The sequence below is a fragment of the Xyrauchen texanus genome, chromosome 7 (assembly GCF_025860055.1).
Source record: "Xyrauchen texanus isolate HMW12.3.18 chromosome 7, RBS_HiC_50CHRs, whole genome shotgun sequence".
Taxonomy (NCBI): domain Eukaryota; kingdom Metazoa; phylum Chordata; class Actinopteri; order Cypriniformes; family Catostomidae; genus Xyrauchen; species Xyrauchen texanus.
The window spans coordinates 36359848-36382913 of record NC_068282.1 but is presented as its reverse complement, the minus strand read 5'-3'; the positions used below and the strand labels follow the sequence as shown (position 1 = coordinate 36382913).

The 23066-nt window shown below is 39.0% G+C and overlaps 1 protein-coding gene across 2 annotated transcripts in view; it reads left to right on the top strand.

Annotated features, from left to right (window-relative positions):
* The first annotated feature begins 7504 nt into the window (after nt 1–7504).
* Nucleotides 7505–23066, top strand: part of LOC127646769 (cytoplasmic protein NCK2-like) — a 63537-nt gene continuing 47975 nt past the window's right edge. For both annotated transcript variants that reach the window (XM_052130637.1, XM_052130635.1), the window contains exon 1: nt 7505–7810. The gene's annotated coding sequence lies outside the window, so the exon portion shown is untranslated. The remainder of the gene's footprint in view (nt 7811–23066) is intronic.

The following is a 23066-nucleotide window of genomic DNA, read 5'->3' as shown; positions in this document are numbered from 1 at the left end:
TCCCACAGTGTTGGTACTCCATTCGCCCGTGGTTCGTCCCTTCATGCCTGCCACGGCCAGCGAGCCAGTACGGTCCACTTCGTCTGCCCGGAGGAGGAGGAGAAGACAGGCTTTTGCCTCCCGGCTCACGCCGATCACGGTGAGCGAACCAGTACCCACGCATATCACTGTGAGCGAGCCAGAGCCCACGCCAGCTACGGTCAGCGAGCCAGAGCCCTCGCCTGCCCCGGTCAGCGAGCCAGAGCCCTCGCCTGCCCCGGTCAGCGAGCCAGAGCCCTCGCCTGCCCCGGTCAGCGAGCCAGAGCCCTCGTCAGCTACGGTCAGCGAGCCAGAGCCCTCGCCTGCCCCGATCTGCGAGCCAGAGCCCTTGTCAGCTACGGTCAGCGAGCCAGAGCCCTCGCCTACCCCGGTCTGCGAGCCAGAGCCCTCGTCAGCTACGGTCAGCGAGCCAGAGCCCTCGTCTGCCCCGGTCTGTGAGCTAAAGCCCTCGTCAGCTACGGTCAGCGAACCAGAGCCCTTGTCAGCCACGGTCAGCGAACCCAAGCCAGCGCATACCACGGTCATCCAGCCAGAGCCTGTCGCCTCAGAGGTCAGTGAGCCAGTACCTGTCGCCTTGGTCGTCCCTGAGCCAGCGCCTGTAGCCTTCGGCGTCAGCGAGCCAGTGCCTGTAGCCTCCGACGTCAGTGAGCCAGTGCCAGTAGCCATAACCGTCCAAGAGCCAGTGCCAGTGGCCATGACCGTCCAAGAGCCAGTACTTCCCCGAGCTTTCCAGGGCTCCGCCTTCCGAGCTTTCCAGGGCTCCGCCTCCTGAGCTTTCCAGGGCTCCGCCCCAGATCTTTCCAGAGCTCCGCCCCCAGATCTTTCCAGAGCTCTGCCCCAGATCTTTCCAGAGCTCTGCCCCCCCGAGCTTTCCAGAGCTCCGCCTCCTGGGCTTTCCGGAGCTCCGCCTCTCGGGCTTCCTAGGGCTCCGCCTCTCAAGCCTCTCGAGCCTCCCAGGGCTCCGCCTCTCAAGCCTCTCGAGCCTTCCAGGGCTCCACCTCTCAAGCCTCCCGAGCCTTCTACGGCTCCGCCCCTCCAGCCTTCCAGGGCTCCGCCTCTCAAGCCTCTCGAGCCTTCCAGGACTCCGCCTCTCAAGCCTTCCAGGGCTCCGCCCCTCGAGCCTTCCAGGGCTCCACTCCTCAAGTCATTCGAGCCTTCCAGTTCCAGTTCAGTTGTCTGTTTAACGCTCTCTGTCCGTGTTTCCCTTCCAGTCTGTCTTCTCGTTCGTGGTTACCCTGTTGTCCGTCAGCCCGTCCAAGGTTCCCCTGCTGTTCCTGTGTTCCTGCCGGTTTTCCCATTGTGGACTTTGCTTTGTTCTTATGTTTGTTTATTTTGTCCTTAACCTTAATAAAGCCCGTGTTTGGATCCGCACCTTATATTCACAAATCACAATTTGTCTTTTATTGATGTCCTGTCATCTAAATTTTGTTATTTGGTTGTCAGGTGTGTGTGTGTGTGTGTGTGTGTGTGTGTGTGAGTGAGTGAGAGAGAGAGAGAGAGTGAGAGAGAGTGTGTGTGTGAGTGAGAGAGAGAGAGTGTGTGTGTGAGAGAGAGTGTGAGAGAGGAGAGAGCGCCGTTTGTTGTCCTTTAGATGACATTGAAAGGCCCATCTCTCTGACCACTGTGGCATCATGAGCCAACAGCAGGAATAATGCACTCAGTCAATAGCATTTTAAACTCAGTCTCTCACTGAACCAATCAGGAATATGGGCTGCTAGACAAAAACACACACAGACACATACGCTCATGGGTGTTGAGGTTACAAATGTAATGGTCATTTTTCATCAAGGTGTTGAATGCAATAACATTTGGAATAAAGGTTTCTAAATGTGTTTTACAAATTTAAGACCTAAAATGTAATAACGTTTGGTTTTAAAATATACACTGTTCTTTTGACGTCTACACCGTACATTCAACTAACATATCATTATATAAATGACAAGAAATGTCCACACATTTTCTTTGCTACATTTGTGCTGTGCCCATTAAAGAAATCACCTAATAGCCTGAAATATTCAATATGGTAAGAACTGAGAAATGTATTCAAATAGATAATACAATTAGACAGTTTATTATTGCAGTTATTTATATTTTACAGCCTAGATCAGTGGTTGCCAACCTTTTCTATCTCTGTAACCCTTTTCAGATTTACCCACTCTCTCTACCCCAGGAAGATCTTTTGTCTTATTAAGAACAGATACAATGAATTATATAGAAAGAAATAAGAATGAGATAATAAATCATAATTATGACATGCAAAGTCATTATTTTGAGATACTTATTCATAACTATATGCTAAGTCATAATTATGGGTTAATTAATTATAATTATGAGTTACTAAATCATATTTATGAAATACTAAATTATTTTTAGATTATTTTTTATAAAAACAAATTGACTTCTTATCTTATAATTCTGACTTTGTATCTTATCATTTACATTTTTTTATCTCATAATTATGACTTTTTATCTCAGAATACTGACTTTAAATCTAATTTTTTTAATTTCAACATAATTACTTTTATTTCATAATTATGACTTTATATCACAAAATTTTGATTTTCTTTTGCTATGTGGCAGAAATGGTCTTCCATTCTGACCTGAAAAGGACATAAATGAAAAAAAAAAAATAATAATAATACTACAAACATGGCTGCAATTTATGAACCCTGGTCTCTTTTGAAAGAAGACACTTAGGAGATTGTTGTGTAAACTTTATATTTATTTAAAGTCATAAAGAAAATAGTTAGAAAAACTCAAATTTATTGTAAATGATTTTCTAATATTATTTTCATTAAAAATATATGACACTGTCATTGCTTCAAGCTAAAAACATAATGGAGTCAAAGCCAAAGGTCTTACCGTGTTCTAGTTCAAATATAAGGGTGACAATTCTCCTACTAATCATTTTCTAAGACAATGTCAAGAACATTTTCTAAATGAGAGTGTAGCTTTGGTCAGGCAGTGGGGCCTTCTGAACATAAGGTAACATTCTCACCGGCCACCTCCATTTCTGATCACAGGTTTTTCTGACATATGCCATCCACCAGTGTTGGGTAGATTACTTCTGAAATGAAATCCTCTTAAAATCAATTAAAAAAAAAATGTATCTTTAAATTATTATTTATTTTTTATCCGGCTTTAAAATGTATGATTGAATGTCTCTAGATGTTGTAGAGATGCAAGATTTTTTTGTAGAGATGTACGATTTGTCTCGTTTTAGGTGTGGCCTATGCTTTTTCTGTCATCTTGAAGCATAGGCTGGATTTGCATAGAGCAAAAGAACAAAGTTGCCTGTGACCAACACCTCTGAAATGCTTTTTTTGCAACATGCATTTTAACAGAAGAGTGTCTAGAATCGTGGACAGGTGGATGAGGACTTGTTTGATACACTGACACTTGTACTTTCAATACAAAATCTAACTATTACAAATGTAAAAGTGCATTCAAGTATTATTTTTGATGCAGTGTGTATTCTGTGCAAATACAAACACTTTCAGAAACTCAGTTTAAAACAGAAGCCAAATGCCCTGTGTGTATTTGTGGGTTGTATTGTGAGCTTTCAATGCAGTGCATTGATTTCGGAACATGCATTAACAGCTATATGATTTTGTATTTTTTATGATGCATTGATTGTAATTGTATAATCCATACAACATGTAAAACATCCAGGTGCTTCTAAAGATTATTTCCCCCCTGTGTCTCTTTGAATTTCAAGTTATTTTTTCATGTGGTCAGGGTTGCAAAAAACATATACGCCTATGCAAGGCATGGGAACTATACAATGGGTCTTTTCTTATTTGTGCTTACATAATGAACATTTTTGTTGATTGAGTCCAGGTTGTAATGACATTGTGATGATAACTGAATGTTAATGTTTTCTACACAAGCATAATGCTAAACTTTAAGTTCACTTTTTAATTCACTGGTATTAAACATGCAAATTCTGCATTATGCCCAGAGTCAGAGCCAGGATAATTTACCTGAGGGGGCATTCAAATTTTTGAAGGGGGCACAGATTTGCCACTTTACCATAAGATTTAGCTTTGCTGAAAATTACATTTAATTATTATTCTTTTTTTTTTATTTAATTTTTTTCTTAAAAGGGACAATACATATTAATGAACATTTTCACAAATGTAAATATGTCAGATTATATAGCCTTAAGCTAATTTCCATCTGCAGACCCTCTGGCAGGTTGATGTTACACACAGAAATTAATAAATACATACCAATACACTATACACAGACTATATACAGAAAAACAAGGACAAGAGCAGTGATCACAACATGTTAGAACAGACAGTAACAACAAGAGTGGACAACAAAAGAAAAAGCATCGACTATATTGTACAAACCACAATTTTGCACATATCCTGACTAACCTGATATTGCACTGACCCATATTACACCATATTGTAACACCATTTAAGCTATTTTTCTATGTAAACAAGCAGCATGCGGTCAAGATTAAAGAACATATTTCAAATCAGCAGTAAAATGTGACTAGGCCGTGTCCTAGTCATAAATTGTGCTTTTTTACTTCAGATTATGCGAAAAAAATGAAATTTTCCCATCATTTATAGCTAATGCAAGTTCTCGAGTTGATTGACAGGCAACATCTATCGAAAAGTTGATTGGCTCTTTTACCAAAAGGCAGGACTTCCTTTCTACATCTGTTGGCCGTTGGTGACCATTGGGCATTACAATTTCTCCAATTCATTTTAATAGTGACCCGTCTCTGCTAAAGTGTCTCTGGGCTTGCAAACCACACACGTCTCCATTACTTAAATAACCTCGGTTCCCTGAGACAAAGGGAACGAGACAATGCATTTATTAACGCATATGGGGAGTGCCTTCTTACATGACCTAGTTGAAACCTCTCTACAATAATGCCAATATTCTGGCTATGGTATTTGAGCCTTTTTTGGCACAAAACTGTCCTCTATAAAAACACGTGCACAAACAATATTTCTACAGAATTTCTGACTGAGAACAAGGAGAGCATCGCTCGTGCCTCAAGAACTCTGAATCTTGTAGTGTGGCTAGCATTCACATTTATTAACGCATATGGGGAACAGAATCCTATCACGCCACACTAAATGACATAACCTCCCAGAAAGGCAGCATAATGCTGCAGTCTTGTGGGATGGCGACCGACATGAGTTTGCTATAGTGAGTGACCCTCATGTTGGGCCAGGAAGGGAGCACTCAGAATGAATATATTAACAATAGTCATATAGTATGTATTAACTCCTTCACAAACCCAGACAGGAAGGGAGTTTATTTATAATTGAATGCAGGCAGTTGTGTAAAAAGACGGGGAGCTCCTCCTTAAAAGGAGCAGCATAAATATATATTTTATATATATTTGGCCAATAAATAGCAAGCGCTCTAAACAGAGAGGACTTGTGAAGAGAGAGACATTATGTCTAGGTTGTAAAACCTTGCGAATGTGTTTTGAGAAGACCATCCTGCTGCAAAACACATGTCTTGTAAGGACACACCATTCGACCATGTCCATGAGGAGGCCATGCATCTAGTTGAGTGTTGACACCAATTGGGAAAGTCTTACCCTGCAACTCATAAGCCAGGGCAATTGTATCAGAAAACATGCGCTTCATAAGATTGAGGGGCTAGCGGGGCGTGTGCCACAAGGACCACCTCAAAGTCATCCTGCTCAACCTCGCGGCCATTGCCGTGCACGTGAATCCTTGGGTAAGAGGCGGTGTGAGGGTGCGTGAGGCTGAATAAGAAACATCTTTCAGAACGAGGACGATTTGCGAGCGAAGGGTCTTGAGACTTATGCCCACACAGTGAGTACAGTCTTTCTCCATGAGAGCTGACTCTGCATGGGCGCGGCCTAGACAGTAAACGCAGCTCTCGTGATGATCTAATGGCGGGTCTCGCACAAGGAAAACTTACGGAACGACATTTTTATAAAAGACACGGACACGTAAGTGACTCTTTCAGATATATAAATAAATATATATAATTTTTCACAATACACAATTGCTTTGTAAGAATACATAAAACCTGCAAAAGCACTGCTGGGAATCAGGATACTGAGACCAATTCACCAGCAAAGTGTCAAGTGACGAGGCGATGTTCGCCGGAGCACTGCAGGGGAGCGAAAAGTCTTCCCATAAAGATTCCGCCCGCTGACATGTGCATATCGATGGCGAAGCAGTAGAGGGCATCTAGACGAGAGTGATCACTGTCTTGAAGGAAGAAATTCTGAGTAAATGGTGTTTGTTCACCTGTTTTTATAGTGGACAGTTTCGCGCCAAAACAGGAGGGGCTCAAACACCATTGCCAATATTAGAATATTGGCATCATTGTAAAGAGGTTTCAACCAGGTCGTGTAAGAAGGCACTCCCTTGCGTTAATACATTCTATGTCAAGTGTACTGAGTTGTAAGGGACCCTAAACACCTCCAAAAGCAGAGTGCATGACATATGTTCACTTTCTGGTTGTGAAGCAGAGGCTGCAACCAGAAGATGCTTCTTTATACCTTGCCTGTACATGAAATTGTGTCATCTCAGCACTTTAAAATATGCCAAAAATATAAAAAAAATAACAAAAAGCTAAATAATAAAAAATGTGTTTAATAAATGACTAATCAAATGATCCTCTGGCAAGCACACTGCAAAAACTTGCCTATATGTCAGATTTACACCTTTCAATTTTATTAAAAAATTCCATGAAATTTAAATGACTAATCTTAAATAAAATAAAATGAATTAAAACCTCAACATATTTTAATTGTATTAATTTAATTTTTATAAAACTTTTCAATTTGATGAAATTTTGTTATGTATTTTGTTTGTTTGAGTGAATTAAATTCTATCCATTTATCAACCTAAATAATGTTTAATACAACTTCACTTATATACATTAACAAAACACAGCAAAAGGTAGTAAACCACTGTACTCATAATAAGAAAGTGTTGGTGTTAAAATTCTTGTCTTGAGGACCATATCTCTCCACTTATGCTAGCACTTTTTAGTTACATCGTTCATTCATCCATATCCTAGGAAAAAATAATTTTCTTAAATCCATTTCCTTCTTTTAGCCTTTGAGCCTCTGGGCTCTGACTGAATTACATGGCAGAAAACATTTTTCTAATTTAGAGAGCAGTCAGTTTGCCAGACCGCGTAACTGCTGTCCCCAGCTTCCACCTGAAATGTTCAGTTACTCACTACAAATTTTATATGTAAAGGATTAATTTGCTTTATTCGTTAAATGTATTTTACAATTTATTTGAATATTTAGGCTTGCAAAAAAGTAAAACACATGTAAAAGATAATAACTAAATTATAACGATGGGTTAAAATACAACATTTTAACACAGGAGGCACGGGTGCACACGCTGTGAGGGGGCGAGTTGTTGTCGTTTACTCCTGACACTATTCCTTCAGTACACAGAAGCATATTGCAAATTACTAAGTTAGTCATGGCAGTACAGTATCGAATCTTGCATATTGTCGCTCGCGTTTGAATCGTGAACAGAGCTTGCCTGTTCGGGCAGTCCTGCTCTGGCAGCGGTGACGTCATCGAGCGCTGGGTTGAGCAGGAGCGAGAGAGCGCTGCGGCGGAGTTCCTAGGGCCTGCGAACGAAGAACCGGGAGGACATCGAAAAGAAGCACGCTAAACGGGATTTCCATCGCTCTCTTTTGCATGCATCCACTCCGAAGCTGATCGGGATAAAGCCCGTCTCTGTCTGCATCCACTCTTTTCACCCGAACTGTCCAGTGTCAACCTGTAAAGGTAAGTAAGACGAGCACATAAAGTTGTTGCGTGAGTGTGTGTGGCAGCTTCACGGGAGGTGTATTCGGTGTTTCGCGGTTCACTGGTGTAGAGGTTGCGAGAGAAATAAATCTAGCCGAATAGCGAAAGGCTTATCGAAATAGTTTTTAAGCCCCCAAGAGTATCTTAAACTCACATACGCTGACATTATCTTCTCATATTGCCGCTGCTAAATACTGAATGAAGCTTTTGTGTACCGACGCCAGTACAATAGCAGCGAAGTCAATAAGAATAGAATCTTCGAGTGTTTTCTCGGAGGATCAGAGTATCAGAACTCATCGCTGTTGTTATGGTACCGCAACCAGTTGACATTTTGCTATATGAGGTATACGGTGTGTTTTCCTGACACTGACACTGTCTGTGTCCACATAAGTTGTTATCTAGTTATGTTTATTTGTAGATTTTCCCTTTTCTTGTTATCTTTTTCGTTTTTAAGATTTTGTGTAAATGGCAAAGAAACAGTTTTTCAAAGAAAGAATCAAGAGAAGGGCAGCAGCGATATTTTTGGGGGCACTAGGCCAACTAAAGGGCAAGAACCACGCCAAGTCCTATGATTGTAAACAATGAAAACAATATTTCTTCAGCAGTGTATTTATTATAATTTTTAAATTTTTGGTCGTTTTATTATAATAATATATATATATATATATATATATATATTTTTTTTACATTATTACCCCTGTTTAGATTCTATTAGACTGCCTCTACCCAGGGCCGGTTCTAGACATTTGGAGGCCCTAGGCAAAATGTATGTTGGATATAAATGTATATATACCTCTTATCTCGTTGATTATCTGAATGTGCTCCTCCCGAACTTTGTTAATAAAACATAATTTAATAAAAAAGACTTGAAAACAAATATGATTCCTAACCATTTTATTTATACAAAACCTGTTATCAGTATTTTTATATTTTTACTTAAATGTGCATATTAATGTAACTTTAATTAAGGTAAACAAAAAAAAATCATCTGAAAAGTCATCTTTTTTTTTAGCAGTCAGGAAGTTTTTTGCAGTAATTTGTTCAGTAATTTATTTATGGTAACACACTAACCCACTATTTGGGATAATGAACAGTTTTGTTTTTGATAGACTAAATATAGTCATATTAGGTATGTATTGTAGAGAAATACCTTATGATACACAAATCAGCTGCTAGTGGAAGTGAAAAGACAAGTTAATTTCAGTCAACTGTAATTGTGTGCTTATTCATATGCTTAAGATTGCATACTTATTTTCAATAAATATTGCAACAGTATTTATGATTGGAAAACGAAAAAAATGAAGTCTATTATGGTCTATAGTCTATTATGATAGACTAGAGCAGTTAATGTAGGCTAAACATTTGTGTTTTAGAAGATATACAGACTGTTTTAAAACTTAATAAACAATGCTTTAGTATAGTGCGTTTGCTCTTTGACTGACAAACTTTACTTTTTCTGTAGTATTTTATGAGTCAGCTCCTGACTAGGGCTGGAAATCGATTGTAGCTACATACGCTCGGATTCAAAGTGTCAGAAGCTGAATTCAGTCCATCAACGGTGCTCGCGCTCTTTTGAACTGGAAATAACCGTCAAATGATCTATCTCAAAAGGACGCTGATCGTTAGAATCAGTTTATTTTTTACAATACATTACAATCACTCAAAAATAGATGATACCTGAATCACGAGCTGCACTTTCTTTGCGTGCCTGCTTAGCCTTACGCTTAACAGCCCCTGAAGGATGAGTTCGCCTCGCGCCATCAGATAAATTTGCAGAAAAGTTGGATTTTATTCATCTACAATCTCTTCATTCATAAATTCAGAGGTTGGGAGTGACTCGCATGTAAACGGTGATATTAATTGGTTTAACTACAGGTGAATTACAATTGTTATATCCAATGGACAAACAGCATAGTATTTTGCTGCTCTTGATTGGTGGATAAGCATGTGTATGTTTTGGAGGCCCTGCCTCCAAGGCCGAGGCCCTAGGCAACAGCCTAGTTCGCCTATAGGTAGCGCCGGCCCTGCCTCTACCCTCATGTGGTTTTTCTGTGTATGGAGCATCCCTGGGCTCTGTCTACAGCTTTCTCATTCTAGGCAGTGTGCATACCAGAGATAAGAGAATTGGACTGTTGCTCTGAACCCTGTAATTCTCTCATTTGCTAAGAGAAGGACAAAAGAAGTGAACTGGTCCTGTTTCCCTCTGTATTTTCAGTTGTGGGCTGAAATCAATAATGGAAATGCAGTTGGTCATACACAGATCAGTCACAAAATTGCCGCTCACTATTTAGTTTTTTAGCACCTTTTGGAGCAAATTCTAGAGACTTTTGAGTGAGAAAATCCCAGGAGATCAGCAGTTACAGAAAAACTCAAACCAACCCTTCTGGCACCAACATTCAAAGATAATTATTTCCCCCCATTCTGATGGATGATATGAACATTAACTGACGTTCCTGACCTGTATCTGCATGATTTTTATGCACTGCACTGCTGCTACACGATTGACTGATCGCATTTTCATGCACAACAGTCTCTAGAATTTACTCAGAATGGTGCCAAAAACAAAAAACATCCAGTGAGCAGCAGTTCTGTGGATGGAAATGCCTTATTGATGAAAGAGGCTGACTTAGAATGGCCAGACTGATTTTAACTGACAAAGTCTACGGTAACTCAGTTAACTGCTCTGTACAACTGTGGTGAGAAGAATAGCATCTCTGAATGCTATTCTGAGAAACGGATTGGTTCTATTTTTTCGGCACGAGGGAGACCTACACAAAATTAGGCATGTGGTTTTAATGTTGTGGCAGATCGGTGTATTTGCATCAAGTAAAAATGTGTTAGAATTCCCCCATCACATGGTATTAGAGTCAAATCAGTTTAGGATACTGTCAACCCTGTTAGACAAAATTTGATTGGAAGTTTTTAAAAAATTGCATGGTTTAGCTTAATGTGCTTCTTTTTTGTGTGCTTTAAAATCTGTTACTTCTTCACATACTGAATGACTGTTTGTTTGGCCAGAATGGAGACACACATTATTGTTGGTGTCCCCTTTCTTGGAGTGTGACTGTGAACATAATTATGCTCTCATTCTCTCTTGATGAGTTTATTGCACTTTCTTGTCTCTGCTGGGGTCAGCTGTGCGAAAAATAACATCATCTCCCGAGGTTTGAACTCCAGATTCTCTCCCATGTTCGTGAAATAGCATTTCAATGGCTTTCTTGGTGATCTCAGGTGACACTAATGAATCTGTCCACAGCAGATTTGCTGCTCATAACCCCAAGTTTTTTATATTATTACTCAGAATAAAATTACACATGATATCTGCACACATTGCTACATTGTGAAGCTTATTGACTAATTCCTTGAGAATTATTTCCACATTATTTCCAGAGTTTTCTCTGCTGTGTTGAGCTATTCTGTGCCCTACTCGGTTATTAGAAAATTGGATTCCATATTCTGTAGGTTATATCCTCATTAAGAAAAGCCTGTGTCTTTATAGTCTGATATTGTCACCCATGCAGTGCAGGAAAAGAACAGATAGCCATTCTGCGTGGATGATGCATATTTTATTAACAGTCTGGGAAAATGTAGCATCTCAATATTTCATCCGTGCACAACTTGTCATCAGCACCAGGAAAAAGGATGAATCTCTCTAAAAATAGGAGCTGTTAAAAGTTAGGCTACAATAAGGAGGACAAATTACACAAGTTGTGGCTCCTTGTCTCTTTGACAAGGCATTATTAAAACTCTGGAGTTACAGAATAAGCTCCTGCTGAGCAGTGATCTTAGAAAAGTCCTTGAGAAGGGCAAATTCTAAAACTTTGTTTTGTATTGATCAAAATAATTGAAATCGTAAGGGGCAAAAATTGAGCCAAAAATTGTTGTTGATACACTTTTATCTGAGTTTGAGATCCCAGATCATGCTCATGTAAAATACATGATGGTATGGCAGATTACACCATGGCCTATGTGTTCTGGTTTTGTGATAAAGGCATTTTTAGAAACATGAGAAGAATTCTAATAGTGTTGTTTTCATGCCCTCCTTCATTCCAGTGTGACTGACACTGATGCATGTTACAACTAACCTAGTCTCACAGAATCACATTACTATATCTACGTTTTTGCAATATGAGTTTTACGTGGCTCATTGGACATATTGTGGCAGTTCCATAGAGAAATATTCGCTAGAAGTGCTACAACAATGACTATATACAAATCATGAGTAAAATGGATGATTGTCAGTTTAGAGACTCATACCTTTCGCTCTGTTCCTCACACAATGCATCTTAACACTTTTACTAGCCTATATCGCATGACTTGAACAGTGATAGATTTTAACATCTGTGTTGCATAACAGACTACATTTGAAGATAATTCCAGAGCATGGTAGCTCAACTGATACGGCACGGTCATATTTAACTTAGCACGGCAAAGTTCTCCGGGTGAATAAGTTGTGGGTGGATGTGGAGCATGCGTGAAATCAGCAAAAAGCTAATTGCCAAGCAGCCTCTTTTAATGCTGCACTTTATACTCTGGGAAAGTGAAGGTAAAGAGGAACCTGCTGCTAAAATGATATTCTTGTCCATTGTGAATATTAAATGTAGGTGTGTATGAAGCGCCGCCCACACAGAGGTCACTGCCAAACCAAGCAACATCCAGTTGGTCAATGTGGTGAATTTGCCTGTCCATCACCATTCCCATTGAGGTTACTGTATTACACCCTGGGAATATAGCTGTGCAAAGGTAAATGTGACCGCGCCTTTTGAACGATGTTTGCAATGCGAAGGTCTGGGGTATGAGTTTGGCAAAGCACTCGATTCGGAACGTGAGTCAAAACTGTCATAGAAGCATCATAAAATGACATGGTTTCTTCACGAATTGCATTTTTCACCTTGCATTTGCTTTTATAATTTCGGTTTAGGATTAGGTTTAATTTTGCAAAAATGTTTGCATAACATGATCGCAAGGGAAGTCGGCCACAATGTGCTGACTCGCTGACAAGCGCATTTCCATTCATTCATTTTTGCACTGACTCAAGTGTGTTTACCTTCTTTAGTGATGAGACCGGAAGTGCAGTGTTTGAGCAGCATGGGAGACCCCACTCCACATCCCACATAAAAACCAGGAAGTAATTGCGTTTGCATAATGACTGACTAGCATAATTAGATGGGTTGCATCCACAAACCCACACACTTTTTTTTATTCCACTTATGGTTAGGTTTGGGTTGACGGGTACAGTATATAAAATATGCTTTTCTCATCATTGTATTACATTTTGTTAGCCTGAAAAAAAAAATCACTTTACAATTCTCTTTAGGGACTCCTCAGTGTACATTTCACCCAGAACATACCCTGAGTTTACGCATGCCCATATGCCCTACAACACTTACCGCTTTGGCCACTGGGGGCAGGGTTATGAAATTTGGTTAGCATAGATCAGTTTTAGCTGAAGTTAAGTCAACCTACTGTTTCCGATTTCACTGTGAGATCAATCTGGTCACGACATGGGCAACTTAATGAAAGAGCATGTTTAAAGGTGAAGTGTATTTTTTTAAATTCTAAAATACATCCTCCTGTACCAGTTCATTGTGCAGAGACAAATAGAAGTAGAAAGCAATTTGTAGGGTGACTTCCTAGAGAGTTTTAACACTGTTAACACTTTCAAAACATTATTTGTTTGAGTGGTTCAACAAATCTGTTTGGGGGCAATCTGTTTGACTGGGCAATTTCAGATGGCAGAAGGGACGGTAGAAGTGTTTGGAAAAGTCATTATTTTTGAAATTCCATTTGATGCCACTCATGGTGCAGAAAAAACATGCATCATTTGATAGACATCAGTGGTGCAAGGGTACCTAAAGCTTAAACTTAAAAATAAGTTTCGTAATGCTGAATGTCAGAACACTGAATGTCAGAACCACCAAGTAATTTTTCTTTGATGTGAGGAATTGCCAATCTTCTCTACCAGGATTTATTTGACATTTTTTAAGCTGGGCTTGTGCCAGAGTTGTTGTTTTTAACCATTTGTGTCTTGCTAAAACAATTATATCTATGGCAGTGATTATAGCCCTGTATGATGGAAAATGGCTACGGTCATATGAGAGATTATCCCAATTGCATGTGTGGAGTGGTGGTGTAGTGGGCACATAACTGTTAATCAGAGGGTCACTGGTTCGATCCCCACAGCCACCACCATTGTGTCCTTGAGCAAGGCACTTAACTCCAGGTTGCTCCGTGGGGGATTGTCCCTGTAAAAAAAGTGCACTGTAAGTCGCTTTGGATAAAAGCGTCTGCCAAATGCATAAATGTAAATGTAAATGTAACCCATGCACAGATCACAGTCCCAGTAAAACAATGTTCTTCTTGGTTCATGAGCAAGTTTGGATGGAGTAATTTCCCATGTTTGGAGCCTGTGTCAAGCTTGTTTGACATGGAATTCTCTTTCCGAAAGCCGAGCAGGCTTGGTTAAAGCTTCCTTCAACAGGCCTAGATTAAGCTCTAATCTGTGTCTGGTCAAATAATGCAATGTAATCAAAACTTTACAATCAAAATTTTTGCCTTTGGTTTGTGCCCGACCAATATATTGGTATATATATTAGTATTTATTGGTATTTATTAGGTATTTATTAGCTGTCAATCGATTAACATTTTTAATCAAATTAATTACATGGTGTCCCGATTAATTAATCGTGATTAATCGCATATACAAATATTTGCTGAGAAAGCCCCTCATATAACAATAATTAAATATATAATGATGAAATAATAATACATAATTATCTTTAAATATTAAAAAATTATATATTTTTATTATATTATTTTATATATAAAATAAAAAAATATTCAGATAATTAAAATGCATTACATTCTTGTGGCAGAAGAGGTAATCATTGATAAGACCATTCAAAAAGCGGCTTTAGAATACGATGTATTGTTTACTACCATATTATTGATCAAAAGACAATCATTGGCATACAGTTCACAGCAATCCATTTCACAAGTGAATTCGTCAATCAGTTGGAGATTTATTATGAGGGCTTGTTTTAGGACCCATCAATGTACACCTGCATCAGACATTTTTTTCTTTTTAGAAACAAGCCAGTGGTATACATAGTACACAATACTAAAGATATATTTTACAATAATGCCAAGACATTATATTCATTACATAGTGCAATGGTTTTCAATGCTTTGGAGTTGTTGGAGGTACAAAGAGTATTTAAATAATATTTTAAGTCTTTACAAAAAAGTGCAAATAGGGGCTTTATAGAAAAAACTTGGCAAGAAAAATAAACAGAAAAACAAATCAGAAAATATTAACTTAAGTTATCAAAACTGTGAAAACCAAATAAAACGTCTTTATAAAGCAAAGAAAAACTAGCTAAAATAGAGGTACATACAAACAAACAACATTTTCTCCAAAATACTACAGCGTGGACACATTCCCAATAAAGGTGAGGGGCAGATTCATCTACAGCATTACAGAAAGAGCAAAGTGGATCTATTTCAGGGAGCATGTTTCTTAAATAAAGATTGACTGGGTAAAAATGGTGTAACAGTTTAAAGGACACCTCCTTAACCTTGTGAGGTAAAGACCATAAGACCTGCGTCAGAAATGCTTGTGTCCCGTCATAAAAGTAAAATGTTTAGGTCACTGTGTCAAGTTAAATATAGTTTAATACTCAATCTTTAAACACATCTTGAGATCCCTTGGTTCACATTTGCGCTCCTTCAAGTGTTTTGAACACAAGAACGTAACGCACGTTTGTGATGTGTGTCCGCTGGCGGGTTGTTAATGTTTTGTTCACTGTAATAAACTGTGTTTTGCCCACACAGCTGAAATTTCACTTACTGCCCTCTGGAGTAAACAGGTGGTACTACAAGCTTGCATTTCTCAGGAATTTCTCAGGAAAGCATTGCGATTAAATGCGTAAATTTCTTTAACGTGTTATTTTTTGTAAAATTAATTGCACGTTATTAACGCGTTAAATCGACAGCCCTAGTATTCATATTAGACTTTCACTGATATATTGGTATAGTTGTATGTTTACAATATGCACAGATAGTAAAACTTTTTTCAGAACATATAATGCAGAAAACTATGCTTTAGAATTGTGTCAATGTAGTTTGTCCTGTAGAGCGCACTCCTACTCCATTGTTTACAGAGCTGAGCTGACCGTGGCTCTGCAGACAGGGTGGAGTTAAGTGGTGCAGTGTTAAACGGTGCGGAGTTAAGCGCATACTTTTGTCAGCTGAGTGGAAGCTAATGTGTAAACATGTATTCACCAAACTGATTTGTTCAGGATTCACAGTTTGGTATGCCCTTCAACTGAACAATTCCAGTCTGCCTTTATAAAATGTAATATTTAAAAGTCTGATTTTCCACCGTGGAAAGTTTCCCCTGAACTTTGTATAGAAGAATACAGTGTAACACAGCTGCCGCTGTTTTTCTCTTGACTGGACAGGTATAAATGCTTCTTGTTCCCCTTCTGTCACTTACTGGACTTTGTGTCAATGTGGTGACACTAGGGGTCTCTCTTAAGAGCCTCGGTTACCTCTTTGAGAAAAGGCCAATGAGATTTGGCGAACATAATTTGCTCGCCCCTCTACAGGACATACGGGTATAAAAGGAGAGAATCGTGTCTGTTCAGACAGATTTTTTCTTCGGAGCAGAGCAGTTGTGTTTCAGCGAGCTGAGTAAAATCCACTGCTGTTCCACTCACCTCTAAAATAGCATATGCTGTTGGAGATATGGCGCAGTTCATTGGCTTTTCTCTTCTTCTGCATGCCAGTGCAGACTACACCCCTGGGTGCTTCGACAGCCCTCTAAAAAAAAGAGTATATTTTTCTGAAAGAGTAAGACACATTGACATTGAACATCTTTTTAAAGCCGCGTCTTTTTCAAGATGCCCCTCCGTCTTTTTGTCATTCCTGTATGCGGTCGTTACCTCTCTACTTCTGACGGCCACGGGCACTGCCTCACGTGTCTGGGCAGAGATCCCACTGAGGCAACATTTGGGGATGGTTCATGTTCTCACTGCGAGAACATGACCATGGCAATGTTGTGGTCGCGGATTTCCTTCTTCCCCCAGCTTCGCGCCATCTACCCACGGGTATAGGGCCAGCACGGGTGGTGCTGGAGGCGATTTTGGGAATTTAACAGGCACAGTTTTGCAAGGTAAATCCCCGCGGACCACACATTCTGTTTGAACTGAAATTGGCCGCATCCTCAAAGGTGTCCTGCGCCAATCAGAAGTGACTTTTCAGAGACACGTGGTCAACTGGGCTGCCTTTTTCGACTTTTGTCCTTTGTTTCCGATTCTTACAAATCTCCCACTCAAAAATAGTGCATATTTAATCATGAAATCTTGAGAATGGTACAAGACACATGATATTCGTTGTCATTAGCTTTCTCTGCATACGCCAGCAAACGCTTACATACTAAACGTGACATTTTTTTCATGGATATTTTACGTGTATGTAACAAAACATGAAATTCCCTAGTTACAAAATCAAACTGGTTAATGCATTGGTTATACAACATGGATTAAACATTACACACATTTTAAAGAGTTATATCAGGCTATAATCTTTAATTTGTCAGTTATACAAGTTACCACAGTTCAAAGAAATTCATAATTACCTAGCAAGACTAGGCATTGTGTGTGGGTCCATGCGGTCTTGTATATTTTATAGGATTGATTCAGCAAAGTACTCTGACTTTGTGTGAGATGTTTCTGGATTAAGTTGAAATTTCTTGGTATTCGAGTCGTGCAAATCTGATGGTTTTTTGGAAACCTTTCAAGAAACTCTGTTTTAATTCAATTCAATTAAATTCAATGGGGCTTTATTGGCATGAATGTAAACAATACAATATTGCCAAAGCAGAACTACATCTTAATCTATAATTACATTTAGTTTAACAAATATAAAATATAAATACAAAACTGCTGAAGACCACAGTGTTTAAATACCTTTACTCTGTGTGTAAGGTCAGGAGATCGTGCAGAGGGACCTTTCTGACCCATGACACTTTTGCTTTAAATTAGGTTGTTTAGAGTGTCTTGACCATTTTATTGTCCAAAGACAGGCCTTCAGTAGGAAGTTGAGGCTTGGTCCGTTGCTGCGGAATTCCAGGATTAAAAGGGTAAATCCTAGATTGAAACCATGTAGTTTCAATTCTTCTGCATGTATTATCCAACACAACCCCAGCTCTCTACTCCCCCAGTCAAGTCCAAAAGTCATGGACCCTGGATGTCCTTCCTCCCTAGCCCTCTGGCTCCGAATTCAGCAGAGGAAGTTCACAGCCAGACCCGCCGCAGGCACTGACTTGCCTGTACTGGGACAAGTGCTCCACAGGTTCTGATTATTCCAATAATCTCCTGTGATGTATTTTCCATGGTACGGTCTCCCTGTTGCCGGACCCACATCTTCCTTGGGCAGAGTTCTCTCTGCCCCCTGGTCGCTGTGTGGCAGGACCTACCACCTCGCCACTTCCATATGTGGGTGTTAAGCCCATGTGATGTACTTTGCCACATGTTAACCTCCCATGCTGGGCAGGATGTGGTCTCCACGGGTCTTTTCCCCTGAAAGAATATGATAGGAAAAAAACACCTCCAAAGTGGTAAATATAACATTATGCCACATTTCAGTTTAAAATGTTGTTGACCAATATTATTATTGTTTGTATAAACTGTGCTCAAAAATCTTCTCAAAGAAAATAAAACTTAAGTAACAAAAAAAGAAAAAAAAGAAAAGACAAAATTAATGTGGTGTTCATCTTTTGGCTTTCATAATATTATTTTACGTGCTTCGTTTTGAGGTGGTAAAACAGATTGCTTCTATTACGAGTGAATATTGTCTTGCAAACCACAGATGTCGCACCTGTTTTAATAACAAGCACCTCTTCATTTTCTTGACCTGAGTCATCCCGATCTGTGGACATTTCTTTCACCATTTGGGGTTTTCCTTGGTCAAAAAATACTGAGACAGCGCGCACAGCAGTCAACATTCGCGTGTCAGATGAGAAGAATATTTAGCACATATAAGAACCAAATGCACAATGAAGGTCATTACATTTGCTTGGGTGACTACAGAAGCCCTGCCCACTGACAGATAAACCTAAGCTGCGCACATGATATTTACATATCATGATATACATGATATAGCAAAATCTCTATCAATTGATACTTTATATCATCACCATGATATATTGTCATATCGCCAAGCCCTACGGTTTCGGTTTGAAATTTTTTGACATTAAAAATAGAAAACAAACCCCCATTTCCGAGAGGAAATTTGTCACGTTATTGTGTCCACATTACCTAAACAGCAGTTTTTTTAACTATACAGAAATGTAAAAAAAATTGTTTACTGGGGCTATGGTCTATCCAGAATGGTGAGTGAAATCTCAAAATTTACCACCCAGTGGCTAATCACAGTCATCTTTAGACAAGATTTGGTCGCATATGCAAGTGATTTACTGGCATTGTTGCCGCATAGAATATGTCCATACTTGGGGCCCTCTTTCAGATATGAGGAGGGTGGAATAAAAACACAAGAGGAGAGAGATGGTACAAGAGGTCTTGTCAGACTGTAAAACTGCCTGTCAAACAAAATTACATCTTGTCTCGTTGGCTGGCTGTCTCCTTATCTGCTCCCTCTTGGGTGTGAAGTGCTGGCTGGCTGCTGACTCTTTAAATGACTTAAGTCAGATGACCTTAGCTGCTTCCTGTGAAATCTGGCATGGCCATTCTGTTCTGCTTCAAAAGCATCTCATCTTCATCTCTCATGATGATGTTTGACAGTTTATGTATAAGTCTGATGCTAGAGGGTCTCATTCGTCAAAATGATGCTATCATGCTAATGCTGGAGCCCCAATAATACTTGGAAACAGCAAAGATTCAACAGAACACAAGTATTTGGAAGTGTTCATCGTGTCTGAAAATGTAATGTCATGCTTTTTGCTCTGTCAGATTCAGTGTTGGCAAGTAACTTAAAGTAATTCTACTAAATTGGAATTTGATTTTAGTAGTGCGGCAGAAGCAGTCGCTTATATGTAACGTTGTGAAACTTCAAAAATACAATTCGCCCAATTCAAGTTCCTGACTGTTCTGACTAAAAATCAATTTGATATATTTTTTTAATTATGAAATATTAATGTTAAATGAAGCTGATCATTACTATGTTCTCAACTCATTTGTATAAATAGGGTGTATAAATTTGTTTTAGTTCTATTTAGTCAACATCATCAGACAGGAAGTCGGCATGTTGTTTCCGAGAGTTCCAGTACCTTAGCTAGGATCGGCGACATTCTCTGTTCTTTATCACTCTACATATTAAAGTACAACCTCAATTCCGAAAAAGTTGGGACAGTATGAAAAATGCTAAAAGGTCTAATCTTAGATGGAAAGTAGAATAGTGGAAGCATGTTTTTTGGTCCCATGAGTCCACATTTCAAATAGTTTTTTAAAAACACAACCGTCATGCTCTCCGGGCCAAAGAGGAAAAGGACCATCCACGCTGTTACCAGCATCAGGTTTAAAAATCTGTATGGGTCAGGGGTGTTTCAGTGCCCATGGCATGGGTAACTCATGGGTAATTAATGCAGACAGATATGTTTACATTTTGGAGCAGCATACTGCCATCCAGCACCATCTTTTCCAGGGACGTCACAGAATTTTCAGCAGGACAACTTCAAAACATATACTGCCCGAATAAGCAGAGAGTGCGGGTGCTAGATTGGCCTGCCTACAGTCCTGACCATTTCTAATTGAGAATGTGTGGTGCATTATGAAGCACACAATATGGCAACGAAGACCCCATAAAATTGTGCAGCTGAAGACCTGCGTAATGTATGAATGGGGGAAAAGTCCGCTTTTTAAACTTAACAGATTTGTGTCTTCAGTGTCTAAATGCTTAAGTGCTATTAGAAGAAATAGTGATGTTTTACAGTAGTAAACACTCGACTGTCCCAATGTTTTTGGAGTGTGTTGCAATCATAATATTTGAAAGTACTTTACATAAAAAAAAAAAATAAAAACATTGAAAATCACAAGGTAAAACATCATATAATGTTTAGTTGTAGTGCTCTCAATATAGCAAATGGTGAATATAATTGGCAAATCACTCACACTTTTCATACTGTCCCAACTTTTTCCGAATTCGGGTTGTAATAGAATGTGTAGTTTTTGTGTCAAACACAGAAATTATTTAGCTGGAGGGTTAATTTTAAACATTTCGGTATAAATATGTTTGACTGTCAATAAACCTTTGAAGGCACTTTGAAATATTTTTTGTGTCAGAGTCTCTTCCCTTGCAAGCATATTCCTGAGCGAGAGGACAACGGAGAGTGCTGGGGGTGAATTTGTCTACTACCTACATATATTATAGTATAAATAATCTTACATACATTGAGGAATGAAGTTTATGAACAATGAATATGTGGAATAGTTGGCGTTGATAGTTGGGTGGTGTTCTGATCACTGTGACTAAGAAGAGTTTCAGCATTTCAGTGGAAGCTTCTAGACTGCTCTTCTGCTGAATTTTGACCAGCTTCATCATTTTGATTATTCTATTCCCCCCTCAGGCATGCTGTTGCTCTATTTTTACCCACTTTACATGTGTAGACCAGACTAGAGTGGAGAAGAATCCTTACCCAGTCTTGAATCACCCTGGTGTTCTTCTTTTCAAACTTATTTCAGGCAGATGTCTTCATTAGTTCACATTAAGAATTCACAAGATTTTGTGCTGTTCTGTTCTTGGATCACCCTCAAACTTGCATGAATTATGCTGTATGATTTCCAAAACTTTTATACACTCTATATGCTAGTACTTTTAAGTCTGTTCTCTGTAAATTTCAAGTGATCATAGGCCATTTTATATTTGTTTATTTTTTTACCCCATTTTAAAATGGCTTGTTTTCCATTGGCTGTATCCCATCGCTGTTTGGAACATGATGTAAAGACTTGTATGTGCCAGTGCTAGTAAATCTCAGAATTGCAGCATGACTTTTTCTTGTCAGTTGTTCTTTATTATCTTACTAAATAATGAAACCGCATCTCTTTTCTGATCACACAGGAAGCAGAGGAGTAGGAGGAAGCCTGCAAACCACGTTTTGTCATCAGTGTGTGCACATCTAAAATCATATGCATGGGAAACATAAGGGTAGACAATATGGAGTCTAATACACTTTTAATGGTATTTGGTACAGTGTGTGTTCACACCTATATTCAATCATACAGTCTCTGGCTCTGTCTGGTGTGTTATGTGATCTTTTTATGGCAGAGTGGTGAAAATATCATATGCTATGGCTAGAGCTCTCTGTCACACTTCCCCCTGTGTGCTGTGTGCGAGGATGGTCAAAAATGGTGGTCTTGGTGAGATATTAAGTACTGTGCTGTCTTGACCTATCCAAAAAGTATTATACAGATGTACCTGAAGAATATACCAGCATTAAGACATGACCCAGGACATAAGTAGTTTTTGTAATTATTCTTATTAATTCTTTTATTAAGACGGCATGCCATGAACATCCAAATCTTGGGCGTATCCAGATATAATTTTTTCCTCATAAGCACCTATTGTTTTTAACAGCCTGCTAACTTATAAACTAACAATAAAAATATAAATACGGGGGAACATTTATATATTATTGTCAAATTTACTCAATGTTATTTAACTACAGAAAGCCGAAAGGGACTAAAGTAGTGTTTTTTTAAATCACGTTTTAAAGTGCATAGTGATAAAAAAAAAAAAAACATTTTATTATAAATGGCCATAATAAAAGAGGTTATTATCTGGAGCCAGGTGTACATTTATGTAACAGAGTGAACTTAATGAGAATTCATCACTAGTTAATTTGTACAAAAACATACGGCTTGTACATAAACCAATCACATACGCTTCCCAAACTCGTGTTTGGAACCTGGAAGTGTCGCTTTCGTCTGTATTACAGATCAGGCTTTTTAACACAAATATCATGGTTATCATGTAGGTTAACTTTACAGTACAGGTTTAGGGGTGGGTTTTGGGCTAGAGATTAAAGTTACAAAAACACAGTTTTGGATTAACATGGAAAAAACACCACAACGTGAACTATTCTATTTCATATGAATGAACTCGTACAAATTGGTATGAATTTGCCTCCTTGAAAAATATTTATTGCCAGCTGTTGCTGTCAAGACCTGAAGTTATAGGACAGTAAGACTGTATTTTGTATATCAGAAATGCTTACTGA